Source organism: Pinus tabuliformis, chromosome X (assembly GCF_031772625.1).
Source record: "Pinus tabuliformis cultivar Carrire ecotype Pingquan chromosome X, CPIR1, whole genome shotgun sequence".
NCBI classification, from domain to species: Eukaryota; Viridiplantae; Streptophyta; class Pinopsida; order Pinales; family Pinaceae; genus Pinus; species Pinus tabuliformis.
Genome location: NC_142308.1, coordinates 178,249,953 through 178,264,889, shown reverse-complemented (window position 1 = coordinate 178,264,889; position 14,937 = coordinate 178,249,953).

Here is a 14,937-nt window from a genome sequence, read left to right as displayed (position 1 = left end):
ATTGGCACTCACAAAGGAAAAAGAAAATAAATAACAATTAATTAAATAAATAAAGGAAAATAGGAGAAAAGGAAGATGAAGAGACAAGAATATACATGCAAGAGAAAATAAAGGAAATTGAAAGAAAAGAAAAATAAAAGCAGATGGAGAACATTTTATGGCTCTCTTAGTCACTCTTAGCTACTCTTAGCTACTCTTGATCACTCTTGGCCATATTCTAGCATTCACTTGGACATTGAAGAATTCTCACTTGGACTTCAAGAGAGGGAGAGCACTTAGACGCAAGCAAGCACAAAGCACGCAAGAAGCAAGCGAGTAAGAAAATGAATTCATGGGAAACAAAAAAAGGTTGGAAACACAACTAGAACAGGAGTGCATTGCAAGTAAGAGGTTGCATGTGTGATTTTCTTGCTGAGATCTGAATGCATGGTAAATGCATTTGTCTTATTGGTTTTTTTTTGTCATTAACATGGGATTTGCTTGGATTAACAATGGTTTTAGATTTTCCTTGCTATTTCCTGAATAACCATGATGCAGTAGGTTTCTTGTTTTGGTTAAGTTGTGGATTTCCAGTAGATTTTGGATCCTAGTTGAGGTGGTATCAGGAAAATTCCCAAGGGTTGAGGATGTAGATGGGTTTCTCCTGAACTCTTGATAGGTGGGTGGAGATAGGAAAATTCTTTTGTGTATGGTGAAGACAGTTGAAGGCATCCAAGGTTGGTTAGTTTTGGTGATTTTTGGATCGGTTTAAGTGAAATCACTGTGGTTGAGGTGGTTTAGCCTCTGGAAGCCCTGGTTGGGTTTGCCTTGGATTATCCCATGTGATCCCATATTCATGCTTGGAATATGGCACGGGGGTGATTGGATGAAAGAGAATTTGGTTTAGTCCAATCTATGGTCAGATGGTACATGGAAGCCCCTAACTTGGTTGGCTTTATGTATATGTTATTATGTGTTATTTCTTATTTAGATCAATGAGAACATGTATTGGTTTATATTGATTTTATGACTAGTTTGTCATGGATTCATTATGGTTAAATGTTGGTTGTAAGCATGGTACATTCTTGTTGTATGATTTTCTCTTGTTATGGATCTTTCTCACGACTTGATAAACTATTTAATATTTATATGAATGCATGAGCTAACTAGTGTTTGTTGCAGCTAGTTTAAGAGGGAAGTGAACCTTCTTGATGATTCTCTGATGAAGCTAACGAAACAATGAACAAATATGCATTCATGATCTATAGTTACTATGTTTACCATATGTCTATCTAAATGTTTGTCATGTGTTTGGGATGTTTGGGTAAGATCTAAGCGTAAGTGTAGATTATACAAACATATCATCATCATAGACTGGATTCTAGGAAGTTATGGGTAGTTCTAGGTAGCTAGTTTGTAGCTAGCCCTAAAGATCTATAACAAGGCTTATAGTCACAGTCTTCTAACTAAGAAATCTCGGCTGTACTACATAAAGGAAGGCTTATGCGTGTGGTTGGAGCCTTCTGGTGGCATGCACAACTTGGCATGTGTGTGGCTGGATTGTAAAATTAGGTAAGAAGATAGTTGCAACTTAGGATAAGATCATTGGTAGATGTTTTTTTACAGTTAGGTGATGTGGTGTCCCGGGGAGGTAGTAGTAAATTTTAGGATGGTAGAACACACTTCTGTAACTAGAACATGGATGTTGGGTGATGCATAGGAAATCTCATCTCATGTTTACCCTAGTGAGCTTGTAAAAGTGAGTAAATGTGGGGTGGGGTGTTACATCTCCCACCTCCCTTTTTCTCTCCCCCCATCTCTCTCTCTCTCTCTACCCTCCAAATATGTCACTATATCCCTTCTTCTCTCCTCCTCTCTCTCCCCCTTCCACCTTTATGTCTCCCTCTCTTCCCTTTCTCTCCTTGATCTATGGGATAAAAAATATACTGGAAAATGGAAGTGATCAAAATATCCCAAAACTAGTTCCAAATCGTACATCTCATCGTTCTAATTCTAATGATGCTTGAATTGTCTCATTCTGACATTGTATGAGGAAGTTAACGCATTCTGAAGTTTTTGGCAAACAACTAAAAAGTCAACTTGCAGGGTTGATTGTGTAGTGTACGGATGCCACGTGGAAGTCAGTACAATGATGTCATGTTGACATCATCTACTTACCTAGCAGTATGGAAGCCAATCAGGAATCAACAAGTGGCGCGCTAGTATTGGTTTGTAGATTCATGAGATGGGCCAAGCCCTGGCCACCACGTGGGCTAATCAAAGGGTGCCATGTGGCCCAATGAGAGGTTGCCATGTGGCCTTGGGATTGGTGCCAAAAATTGGTTTGACCAACCAATAAGCCTCCATAGGAATCGAACGCATGACTTCCCAAATGCACAACAGACAGTCGACCAATCGGGCTATAGGTGGTTCTTGTTATACATAGTGGGAAACTTACATTTCTTTTTTAATGTGTTAGCTGTTGGGGTAGAGGGTCGGGCCTATAGGTGTGCCAAAACAGCCCAGCCATAGGTTCCTAATAGGTAACATGACCACTAGTGGAGGCATCATATATGAGCGTGGAGTTTAAGCATTTACCCAAAATTTCTTGTTATGTAACATAACCACCGATAGAAGTGAAGGGGGAAGTACCCTGCCCATGCCTCAAGCCCAGGTTATATTAATACCACGATATCGGGAGTAGGGCCAAGGAGGGCGCGTAGCCTATGGCCCGTGATCCTCGGTCACATGTGGCCCATAGAACCATAAGGGATGGAATCGAAGGGGGCTTCGACCTTTAAACTTTTATTTTTTAATATTTACTACAAAACAAAAATCTCGCCGAGAATCATGGATCGAACTCGAGACCTCCAAGTTCCAAATTGAGTGCCACACCACTACACCAGAGAGTCACTTTGTTGCTGAGTTTGTAGAGTGGGATAGTTTGTAGAGCTATTTGAAAACATTTTGAAGAAGGAGGCCTATCTTGGCCGTTTTTTAGCCTTTTTTAGCCAAAGAAGAACCTACACATGGGCTTTTGGCCACTTTGGATGCAATGGCAGTATTATGTTTTTCAAAATTGAGACATGTATGATGATGCAATTAAGAATTTGATCATAAACTAATTAGGCCACCATTGGAAACTAGACTTGAAGACTGTTGAAAAATGCAACAAGAAATTGTCAATTTGATTTTTCCTTGATTAAATTGAGAAAATTCAAATTTCCACATCAGCGGACAACTTGGATGCAGTTAACTTGTGTAACATGCATTGTGTCACCTAGTTTACTCAGTAAATTTGAGTTGGAGGAGTTAGAGTTCAGTTAAGCATGTGTGATTTCTAATTTGTAGTGATCAAGGTGAGTTATATCAAGTTGTTTTTAGTTAAACTAGTTCCAACTGTTGGAGGAATTAGCGGAAGGTCAATTGTGCAATAGGACTTCAGTTTAACTAAGTGATCATTCATTTAACTGATCAACGAGCCCAAAATAACTATTTCATGCATAGAATTCGAGTTCCCCAGCTGTGGTGGAGATTCCAAGGCAGTGTAGCATCGATTGTAGGCTAGTCTTGGGTGTACAGGTGTTGCATGCAGTCAGATGATCAACCTTGGGAATTGCCCAATCCATAGAAATTCCTAAATAATAGGGGCCTAGTTTCTCAAGGAATTGCGCAAGGAAATAGGGGCTCAAGCAAAGGCATAAATTTACTAAGTTGGGGTCAGAGGTTCTCAGTGAGTAGAGAGAGGTTATTCACTTACACATCGTGCTTAGTTGAACAAAGAAATTGTAATACATCTATATTCATCCAATTAATGCAAGCATGCATTGGGGGTTTTAACAGAATGCTTTCTCTTGGAAAAAATATTGTGTGCATGTATGTTATTTCTTATTACATGTCTAAAATTATTGTTCTAGATTATGAATTACTTTCCGTAGAGCAGTAGAGTAGGTTTGTGTCTTGTGATTTTGATTAAAATTTCATGACTAGTTGCAAATCTACACCTAATTTCTACATGGTATTACAATAGGATTCATAGTAGAGCAAGAATTTCAAAGTTGTTTATTAGGAGGATTGAATTTTTAGTTCAGTGTAGCAGGATCTCTTTAGAGCTAAGAAGGTTACCTTCAATTGGATGAGGCTAGAGTATGCCTTGGAAGGCACCTCTATAACAATCTTGGTGAAAATTCCATGTAATAAAAGTTAATAAAGGAAAAATAATATCCACGGTTGATGGGACACTTATCCCAAGCTGAATGTTGGGTGAGACATCCTAGTGTGGGTGTTCATTTTAGTTAATATGGATAAGGATTTGGACAGGCAAAATGGAATTTTTGGCACATTTATTTATTAAAATAATGGAAATTAGGATAAAAGGGAGGTGAAAGGTCACAGGTTGCATGTGAAGAGGAAATTGAAGGAAAATAATGGAAAATGAAGAAAATAGAGGCCTCATTCATAAAAAGGCTTCCGAGGATCAGTACACAGAATTTGGTCGGTTTAGTTTTGGAGCTCTCTCATTATTCTATCTCTCTCATACTCTTTGTCACTTAGAGTTTTCTTGGATCACTCTTAGAGAGTGTGACATACTTGGAGTTTTGGAACAAGAAGACAAAGGAAGAGCAGGAAAGTGTTATGAAACCAGCTCAAGAAAAGATAGAAAAGATAGATCAACGCCTTAGAATTCAACCTCTTCGAGGGGGCAACCTCCTTTACATTACATAAATGAACAATTCTTGGATGATACAAATGACAAAACCTCCTTTCTATATATAGGAGTCTAAGGAGTCACAATATAATCCAGCCGACCTAACAATAATAATATAAAGCCACAAAAATAACAATAGAGGGATTCTATGGGGCACAGAAATAACAATATGGGGGTAATAGGGGCACAACAATATAAATAAGGGGTATAACTACAATAGTAATGGGGTAATCACTAGTATTATAGGGACCCAACATGCCCCTCTCCTTCAAATAAGTGTTGTCCTCAACGCTTGAGTAGTTCTGGATACTTCTACATAAAATTCTCATCCTCCCATGTGGAATCTTCAGCGGATAAGTTCTTCCACTTGATAAGATACTCTGAAATTGATCGATTTCGTAGCTGTCGAGTTCTTGTTTCTGTGACTGCTTCCGGTTCCAATATAATTTTTCCTTCCTCATCAAGTTCTGGCAATATTGTTTGAATTGCGAGCTTGTCACCTATAACCTTCTTTAAACATGAAACATGGAAGACTGGGTGCAATCGAGAAGCTGCAGGAAGCTCCAATTTGTATGCCATAGTACCAATCTTTTGCAACACCTTGTACGGACCATAATACTTTGGTGATAATTTATTATCCTTCTTAGCTTGCTTTAGGGACATTTGCTTATATGGTTGTAGCCGTAGGAATACCCAATCACCTACATCAAAACTTCTTTCACTGCGATGTTGATCTGCCTGTTGTTTCATTCTATTTTGTGCCAACACGAGGTTATCCTTTAAGAGTTGGAGGACTTGTTGTTGATGTTCGATGTGATGTTCCACTGCCTGAACCTTAGAATTTTCTCTTAAATATGATGTGATGGATGGTGGTTGATACCCATAAAGTGCCATAAATGGGGTCATTTTTGTTGCTGTATGGAAGGAAGTGTTATACCACCATTCAGCCAGAGGCAACCATTTGACCCATTGTGTCTGTTTATCAGATACAAAGCAACGAAGATATCCTTCCAAACATTTGTTTACTATCTCAGTTTGCCCATCAGATTGAGGATGATAAGATGAGCTATGAACTAACTGAGTACCAAGACAAGAAAATAATTCTGTCCAAAAATTTCCAGTGAAAATGGGATCTCTGTCACTTACAATAATCTTTGGGTTTCCATGTAGCTTTTGAACTGTTTCCATAAATGCAGTAGAAACTGTACTGGCTTTAAATGGATGTGATAATGCACAAAAGTGTGCATACTTGGTAAGTCTGTCAACTACCACCATGATGACACTCTTTCCCTCAGACTTGGGTAAACCTGTGATAAAATCCATTGAAACCTCCTCCCAACGTTGGCTTGGAATGGATAAAGGTTGTAATAGACCCGGTGTCTTAATTGTTTCAACTTTATTTTGCTGGCAAACCAAACATTCCGCCACAAACTTTTGAATATCTGATTTAAGGCCATCCCAAAAAAATTCCTTCTTAACCCTGTGGTAAGTTTTTAAAAATCCTGAGTGCCCTCCTAAGGGAGAAGTGTGCAATTCCATAAGAATCTTTTGTTTTAGCTGGGAATTCTTACAGAGGTATAAGCGATCTTTGTACCATAACGAATCATTTTGCAAGCTAAATGTATCAGAAGTACTGGAATCTTGTTGTAGCTTTTGAATAAGTGCCCACACTTCTTCGTCATTCTTCCATTCCTCCCTTGCTTCATTTATCCAATCTGGTTGGATAATAGAAATGGCACACAACAATGCTTCCACATCCTCATCCTTTCTTGAGAGTGCATCTGCCACCACATTTTGCTTCCCTTTTTTGTAGATGATTTCAAAGTCATAACCCAACATCTTTGTGACCCACTTTTGTTGCTCTTCAGAGGATAATCTTTGTTCTAAAAAGTATTTAAGGCTATCATGATCCGTTTTTACCTTGAAGTGTCTTCCCATTAGGTAGGGTCGCCATTTCTTAAGTGCATGGAGTATTGCCAACATTTCCTTCTCATAAATAGCTTTGCTTAAAAACTTTCCCTTGATTGGACGACTTTCAAAAGCAATGGGTCTTTCATCTTGCATTAGAACAGCACCAATTCCATTTCCTGAAGCATCACATTCCACAATAAAGGTTTTTGTGAAGTCCGGTGTAGCTAAGACCGGTGCTTGGCACATTGCCTCTTTAAGATGTTCAAAGGCCTTTGTTGCTTCCGGAGTCCATGAAAATGAATCTTTCTTCAATAATGTTGTTAGAGGTGCTGCTATTCTCCCATAATTCTTAACAAACTTGCGATAATACCCTGTCAACCCAAGAAATCCTCGCAGATGCTTTATGGATGTGGGGATTTTCCATTCCTTAATGGCTTTAATTTTGCTAGGGTCTACCTTAACTCCTTCATGAGATACAATATGACCCAAATATTCCACCTCCTGGACTCCAAAGAAACATTTGGATCTTTTTGCATATAATTGTTTCTCCTCCAATAGTTGTAGCACCCTGTCAACATGTTCAACATGATCCTTCCAAGACTTGCTGTAGATTAGTATATCATCAAAAAATACTAACACAAATTTTCTAAGGAATGGTTTGAAAATTGAATTCATCAAACCTTGAAATGTTGAAGGTGCATTGGTAAGGCCAAAAGGCATGACCAAAAATTCATAATGACCCTCATGAGTTCTAAATGCCGTTTTTGGAATGTCTTCAATCTTCATTCTGATTTGATGATATCCTGAACGAAGATCCAACTTGGTGAAGTAAATTGATCCATGCAATTCATCCAGTAATTCATCAATAACAGGAATGGGGAACTTATCTTTAATAGTGAGCTTGTTGAGCTCCCTATAATCTGGACACATGCGCCATGATCCATCCTTCTTGTGCACCAATACTACTGGAGCTGAGAAAGAACTTTGATTCGGTTGAATTATACCAGCCTCTAGCATTTCTGCAACCATACGTTCAATTTCACTTTTTTGGACATAGGGATATCTGTACGGCCTGATGTTTGGAGGAACACTTCCTGGAATCAGATGAATAGCATGATCATGATCACGCATAGGTGGGAGACCCTTGGGAGTCTCAAATACCTTGGAATGATTGTCCAAGACTTTTTGGAGATCTGGAGAAATAGATGATTCCAATGTGGAAACATCTAGCGAGCATAATTGTGCAATTACACCTCTTTGCTCCTTTTTTAGAAGCTTTGTCATACCATGAGAGCTGATTATCTTTCCTGGTTTCCCTGCAATACCCCTTAATTCAACTTCCTTTCCTTCCGTATAAAATTTGATGAAAAGTTCTTGAAAATTAAAAGCTATTGTACCCAAGGATTGTAGCCATTGGACTCCTAGTACAACATCCGCACCTCCCATTGGAATGGAAAGCATTGGGCTAGTCAATACATATTCTCCCATGGATAGCTTGATATTATGGCACTTTCCAGAGCAATTTATTGTTCCTCCATTTGCAATCATCACTTGACACTTTGGTGCTGGATATAGGAAGCAATTAAATTCTTTTGCTACCCTACAATGAATAAAATTGTGGGTGCTTCCTGAATCAATCAACACTATTACCTTTTTCTTCTTGATTTGTCCTTCTATCTTGATGGTTTGAGGAGTGGTAATTCCCGCCAATGCATTACAAGATATGGTCGGATTTATTTGTTCTTCATCTAGGCTTCGTTCCTGGAGTATATCTTCTTCTTTTGACCTTTCTTGCTCCTTTTCTTCTTCCTCTTCACAATCTATGTAGAATAATTTCTTCTCAGCACACTTATGACCTTTAGTGTATTTGCTATCACAACTGTAACAAAGCCCTTTTGCTCTTTTTTCTTCCAATTGTTGTGGTGTCAACCTTATAGGTTGTGGAAGACTAGGGGCAACAACACTTCCGTCTTTATAGTTGTGAGTGGTATGCTTCCTGGTTGCCATAATTTTGCTTTCCATTTTTCTTGCTAACTTGAATGCCTTCTCTAATGAATCCAGTTCCCAAAGGTGAACATCATGTTGGATATTATCCTTTAAAGACCCTATGAACACATCAATCCTATGCTCCTCTGGAATATCTTTTACCCTTATGTTCAATTTTTGGAACTCCTCAATGTGCTCCATTACTGAACCCTTTTGTTTGAGACTTATCAATTGGCTAAAAAAAGTGTTGCTTTTTGTATCTTCATAATGTGCTATCAATTCTTCCGTAAAAATTGCCCAAGTGATAAATTGTTTACGAGAGCAAAGCCATTGATACCATACAAACTGATTTGGTTCCAAATATACAGTTGCCATACGTACCTTTTGTGCATTTTGCACATTATTGAGATCGAAGAATTGCTCCATCTGTAATATCCATGTAGCGGGATCCTTGCCATCAAACTTCCTCATATCGATTTTTGGAATATGGTGATTCTTCGATCCAACATTAGCGTCTATGGTATCATGATTAACATTTCTTTTGTTCTCATCATGAGTTTCCTTTACTACCTTTTCACCATTAGTGACCCTTTCTTGTAGCAACTTCTTCAATTCTTCCATATCTGTCTTCAAATCTATCTTCAAATCTGCCATGTCTCTCTTCAAATCTGTCTTCGAATCATCCATCTTAGCTTCCATGCCCTTTATCTTAGATTCCACGCCACTTATCTTAGCTTCTGTTAGCTTTTGTGAGCGTGACATTTGTTGCACTTGTTCTTGTAATTTTGATATATCATGTAGCATTTCTTCTTCTTCTTCATGAGTCATGCTAGAGCTTTCAGGTTCCTTACTAGGTGTTTGCATTTTCTTTCCTCGGGGCATCAGTTACCGATAATAATTCTTTACTATTCCCTTTGAATTCCGTTAAACCAAGCTTACACAAAAATTAAAAAAAAAAACTACACACCTTTTTTCACTTTATAGAAGCCTGATATTGAATCTGATGTATCTCTATAATTTCGGATCATCCAGTTCTAAAAATGCTACCTGTAGTAGCCTTCTGCGTCCTCTTTCCAATGCCACAAGTCTAAGCCAAATTGGATTCTCCAAGGAAGAGTTATGTGAAATCTCCCACAGTGACTTGCTTTTAGACTGGTTCGGTAGAGAGAACTTATACGACTTGCCACAAGTCACTGTTTCAACCTTTGAATCTGAAACACACACACAAGAAACTACAGTCCGTCCTCTTTCTGTATCATTTTACAAAATTTCAATCTGATCCTGAAAGAGAGAGTTATGATGATTTTCCCCAGGTCACCTGTTTTGAATGTAATTCAGGAGTCTGCAAAAAGGCCAACTTCCTCAGATCATATCTCTGAAAATATCACGCAAACAGCTTTGAAATTCGGACCCAAGGTTCAACGCAAATTCTTCTCAAATGGGTTTTTTTTGCGACTTCTGAAACATCACAGAAAAAAAGTTATAGCGAAAATGCCACGATGACCTGTTTGGAGCAGCGAAACCCTAGAATCCAAAGCTCTGATACCAAATGTTATGAAACCAGCTCAAGAAAAGATAGAAAAGATAGATCAACGCCTTAGAATTCAGCCTCTTCAAGGGGGAAACCTCCTTTACATTATATAAATGAACAATTCTTGGATGATACAAATGACAAAACCTCCTTTCTATATATAGGAGTCTAAGGAGTCACAATATAATCCAGCCGACCTAACAATAATAATATAAAGCCACAAAAATAACAATAGAGGGATTCTATGGGGCACAGAAATAACAATATGGGGGTAATAGGGGCACAAAAATATAAATAAGGGGTATAACTACAATATTAATGGGGTAATCACTAGTATTATAGGGACCCAACAGGAAGCACAAGAGGACATCGGGATCAACAGCTACAAAGGATTTGTTTTGCAGGTACCGAGTTGCATGTATGTTTTCCTCACTAGTTTTGGCATGTAGGCATATGCATGTGGATTACTTGTCATGATTTGTTACTAGCATGGAGGATTTCTCGGATTGACAGTGGATTTCCTAGCCTTGCCATTTCTTGGAGAGCCATGGAGATTGCGGGTTTACTTCCTTGTTTTGTTTTGGTTAGTTCTCATGTTTCCTTTAGCTTAGGTTGAGTTATTAGTTCCTAGAAGCATTGGTTGGACAAACTCTTTGGAATCCCTAAAACAACTTGGGTTGAGTTACTACTCCTAGAAGCCTTGGTTAGACAAATTCTTTAGAAGCCCTTGGTGGGTTGAGTTACTAGTCCTAGAAGCCCTGGTTGGGAAAACCCTCTAGAAGCTCGACGACAACTATGGGTTGAGTTACAAGTCTTTAAAGCCTTGGTTGGAACAAACACTCTGGAGGCCTGGAAGGCTTGGGTAGAGACCGATTTGATGATGGATTTGTGATGTTCGACCGTGAGGTGGCATGGGGGTGAATGACTAAAGAGAGATTCGGCTCAGCCATTCTAAAGTTAGGTGGAACGTGGAAGTCTCATCCTCGGTTTGGATTTTCCATCATCAATACGAGGTTATTTATCCTTGTATTTCTATTGCTATTATGTTGGTTATGTATATTTTTATGATAGTAGCTATATATGGATCTCATCATGTTTTTACTTGTAAATGAAAGAGAAACATATCTATGAGCTAATGGATGAAATGGGAGCCAATGTGTTGAGGCATAAATGCTTCTTAGTGATTCTCAACTAAGTATGAGACCCTTATGCTTAGATTTGTTATTTATTGATCTGAAAATGGGGCTTCTAGGCTTCTTGTCTTACTTACAATAACCTCTCCCACTTCCAAAGCTTGAATATTCCCAAGTCTATTTGATTAACCAATGTGGAATTAAGAAATGCTTGAAAATATAGGCATATGCTTGTATTTATTTTTGACTGTTAAGTGCTTTAAAATCTGTTGTGTATGCTGCTATTTAAAATAGAAAGAATAGTAAATAATGTAGTAAGTATAGCACACACATAACAACAATATTACTTTGGAGTTCACCCAAAACTCTTGGGCTACATCTCCGTGAGCTCTAGTCAACTCAACTAGGCTCTCTGGGATTATGGTATTAGTCCTTTTTATAGGCTCATGGCCCAACTCCTACTGTTCTACACAAGAGCAGTGGGTTCAACCACCATTTAATCCCCTCTGGCTCTTGAAGCTTTGGCTCCTAGCTTTGGCTCTTGGCTCTGGCTCTTTGGCTCTTGGTTTTGGCTCTTGGCTCTAACTCTGCCTCTTTGGCTCTGGCTTTGGCTCTTGGCTCTGACTCTGGCTCTTTTGGTCTTTGGCTCTTCTGCAACCTTCACGCTCTCTAGCTTTTCACTTGAAACTTCAAGTGATCCCAAAGGCTCCCTTAGCTACTCTTTTTCCTCTGCGCTGCCTCCTTCGCTTCTATGTTACCTCTTTGGCTTCTGCTTCACAGCAAAGCCCCAACAACAACCTTCACCAGCAACTCGGCGACCACTAATAACTCAACAACCATCAACAACTTGGCCACCATCAATAACTCAGTAGCCATCAACAACTCGACCACCATCAATAACTTAGAAGCCCTTGTTATCTATCATTCTATGGCTTTTAAGCCAAATTGCGTTGTCTGTTGGTTTCAAATTCCCGTCTCTTGGTCTCCCCAACCTCCGTCTGCTTTGAATCTCTCTTCCAGGGGTTATACAATCATTGCTTAATGCTAAAAGGGGAGTTGGCCACCATTTCTGTAACGTAAGGGGAAATCGGTGCTTGGAATCCTTAGTAACAGTCGTTCTTTATTTACATAGAGAACGCCGTGAAAACACGCGAAAGTCTGCAAAAAACACAGTTCTTGGACTTCAAATATTCAAAATCGCGTCCCAAACTCCCATCGGGTCCGCATATATATATATATATATATATATATATATATATATATATATATATATATATATATATACATATATATATATATACATATATATATATATACATATATATATATATATATATATATATATACATATATACATACATACATACATACATACATACATACACACACATATATATATATATATATATATATATATATATATTGCAAGTCGCATATCGCGGGGATCCAGGGTAATCCATATGGTGTACCCACTGCTGACACCGATATCGGTGGATCGCAATCGCAAGTCGCACTATCGCATCAGCATGGGTCTGTGGCTCTATTCGGCCCTTCGCAGTACCACGGGCCATGGTCCTTCACCTTTGGTTATGTGCGATGCGATAAAGCATTCATTGCTTATCGCTAAACCTTCATGCCCTTGGCTTAAGTCCTCCCTTTCGATGCTTGCGATGCGATATTTCCTCTTTGACCAATCGAACAGGGCCACGTGGCCCAATCTCGTTCTGCTATGTGTCAGCTATGGATTGGCCCATGAGCCTATACTAAAATCAAAATTTTCAATATAGCTCAAAATTTAATGAAATTGCCTCCTTTTCTAAGGACATTAGGCAATTTTCATTTTACAATAACTCCTTCATCCAGAGTCCGTTTTCTCCCATTCAAGTTGTGTTGGATTCAGAATGAGGAGATCCCTGCAATGAGACTATTTCTAGGAGCAACCTGCGATTTTCATTTTCCTCTGATTTACAAAGGATTTGTGCCATTTGACACCTTTCACCTCTTACATGAAGTCTTTTAGACTTAGAGGTTTATCTAGGATCCATTTTTGAGTCATGCCTTCCCACTAAAAGAACTTTTGGTCTCCAAAAGGCTGATATACTGATCTGAATAGTAAATGAGAGTGACTCACCCTCTTCTTTAAGCCTCCCTACACTTGCCTTTGCATAGTGCCTTCGAACCAAAGTTTCTGACCACTTCCCTTCTCTGGATGGGCTGGTCTTCTTGGGAAGAACTATCTTCCTCCTTGCCTTCTTGCAAAAATTCTATTGAAATGGCCATAGAAGGTAGTTTGAGCTTCTTTGCCTTGATCATTGATCCAAGGTGGCTCAAAAAATATGAAGTACATCTACTCCATAAAACTTTCATTTGTACCTGTTTGGAATGCTACCAACAACAACTGTTAACAAAAACAGGCATACAGACAACAATTGGATGGACTAACGCCTGCTTCAACAAAAGAAACATATTTTCACATCTTGTGAACACCTCCATGTCTTACATCTACATACAAATGATGGACTAGGTACAAGCCCACAAAACATGCCTTTAAACAAATGACCCTTCAAGTCAAGCATGTAGAAAAAGACCATTAGGACTCTTTTTCAAAAGATGAAACTTTCACATTATATCCATTTGGAGACCAAGTTAACTTCTTTCAAGTCAACATGGCATCACATGCATGTCAAAAGCAATCAACCTTGCAAGTTAATTACACATACATGTTCAAAAACAAGGAAATCATCAACATCCCTGTGCTCATGCATGCATTTCATCCTTCAACTCTCACTTAAGCACACTATACTTTCGAAGTTGTAATGAAATATAATGTAGATGCATCAATAGACATGCAATATTAATAGGATAAGAACTCTAACTGTTCCTTACCAATCCCTTTCAAAGGTACTACCCTTGCCTGCACATCAGCATCAACATGTGAATCATTTTGAGACACATCATTCATGGAATCTTCACTTCCATTTATGCCATCTTCTCTTTCTACTTTCTTCAGCTTTGGTGGAAGCATTGTTGGATTTAGTGTCCAACACTTTGCAGCAATATGTCCTTGCTTATGGCAGTAAGTTCACTGCATGTGCATCCTCTTCATAGCATGATTTTCCTTGTCCAATGGACCTTTGGATTCTTGCTTCTTTTCCTTCTTTTGCTTCCTGTATGTGGCCATTCTCTTCCAACATCTAGAAACGTCATGGTTATCCAAACCACAAAAGGAACATGCAACAATTTCCCCATACTTATGTGAAAATTTATCATGCTTTGCAAAATCAAAAGGAAAATGTTTAGAACCAGATATATACCTACCTCTTTCACCTTTATTGCCTTTAGAGTCTCCCCAACTATCTGGTTCAAGTGTGTGCTTCTGAATGCCTGCATCCTACAGTTGATGTTTCAAGCTATTGTATTCCTCTTGGATACAACCTTCACATTTTTGAGGTAGAGGACATGAAATGAAACTCCTTCTTGGGTCTGTTTCAATGGCTTTGACGGCAGCTTTGGAATTCTCTCCATAAGACTGTCTGTAGCCAAGACCCATTTAGGCCTTTCCTCAACCATTATTGGTTCAACAATAGCTTGTGCATGCTTTCCCAAGCCCTTTCCTTCATAGCCCATCTTGGACATTAGCTTGGAACCTATGCCTTTAGTATGTTTTTCAAAAGAACTAATACAAGCAT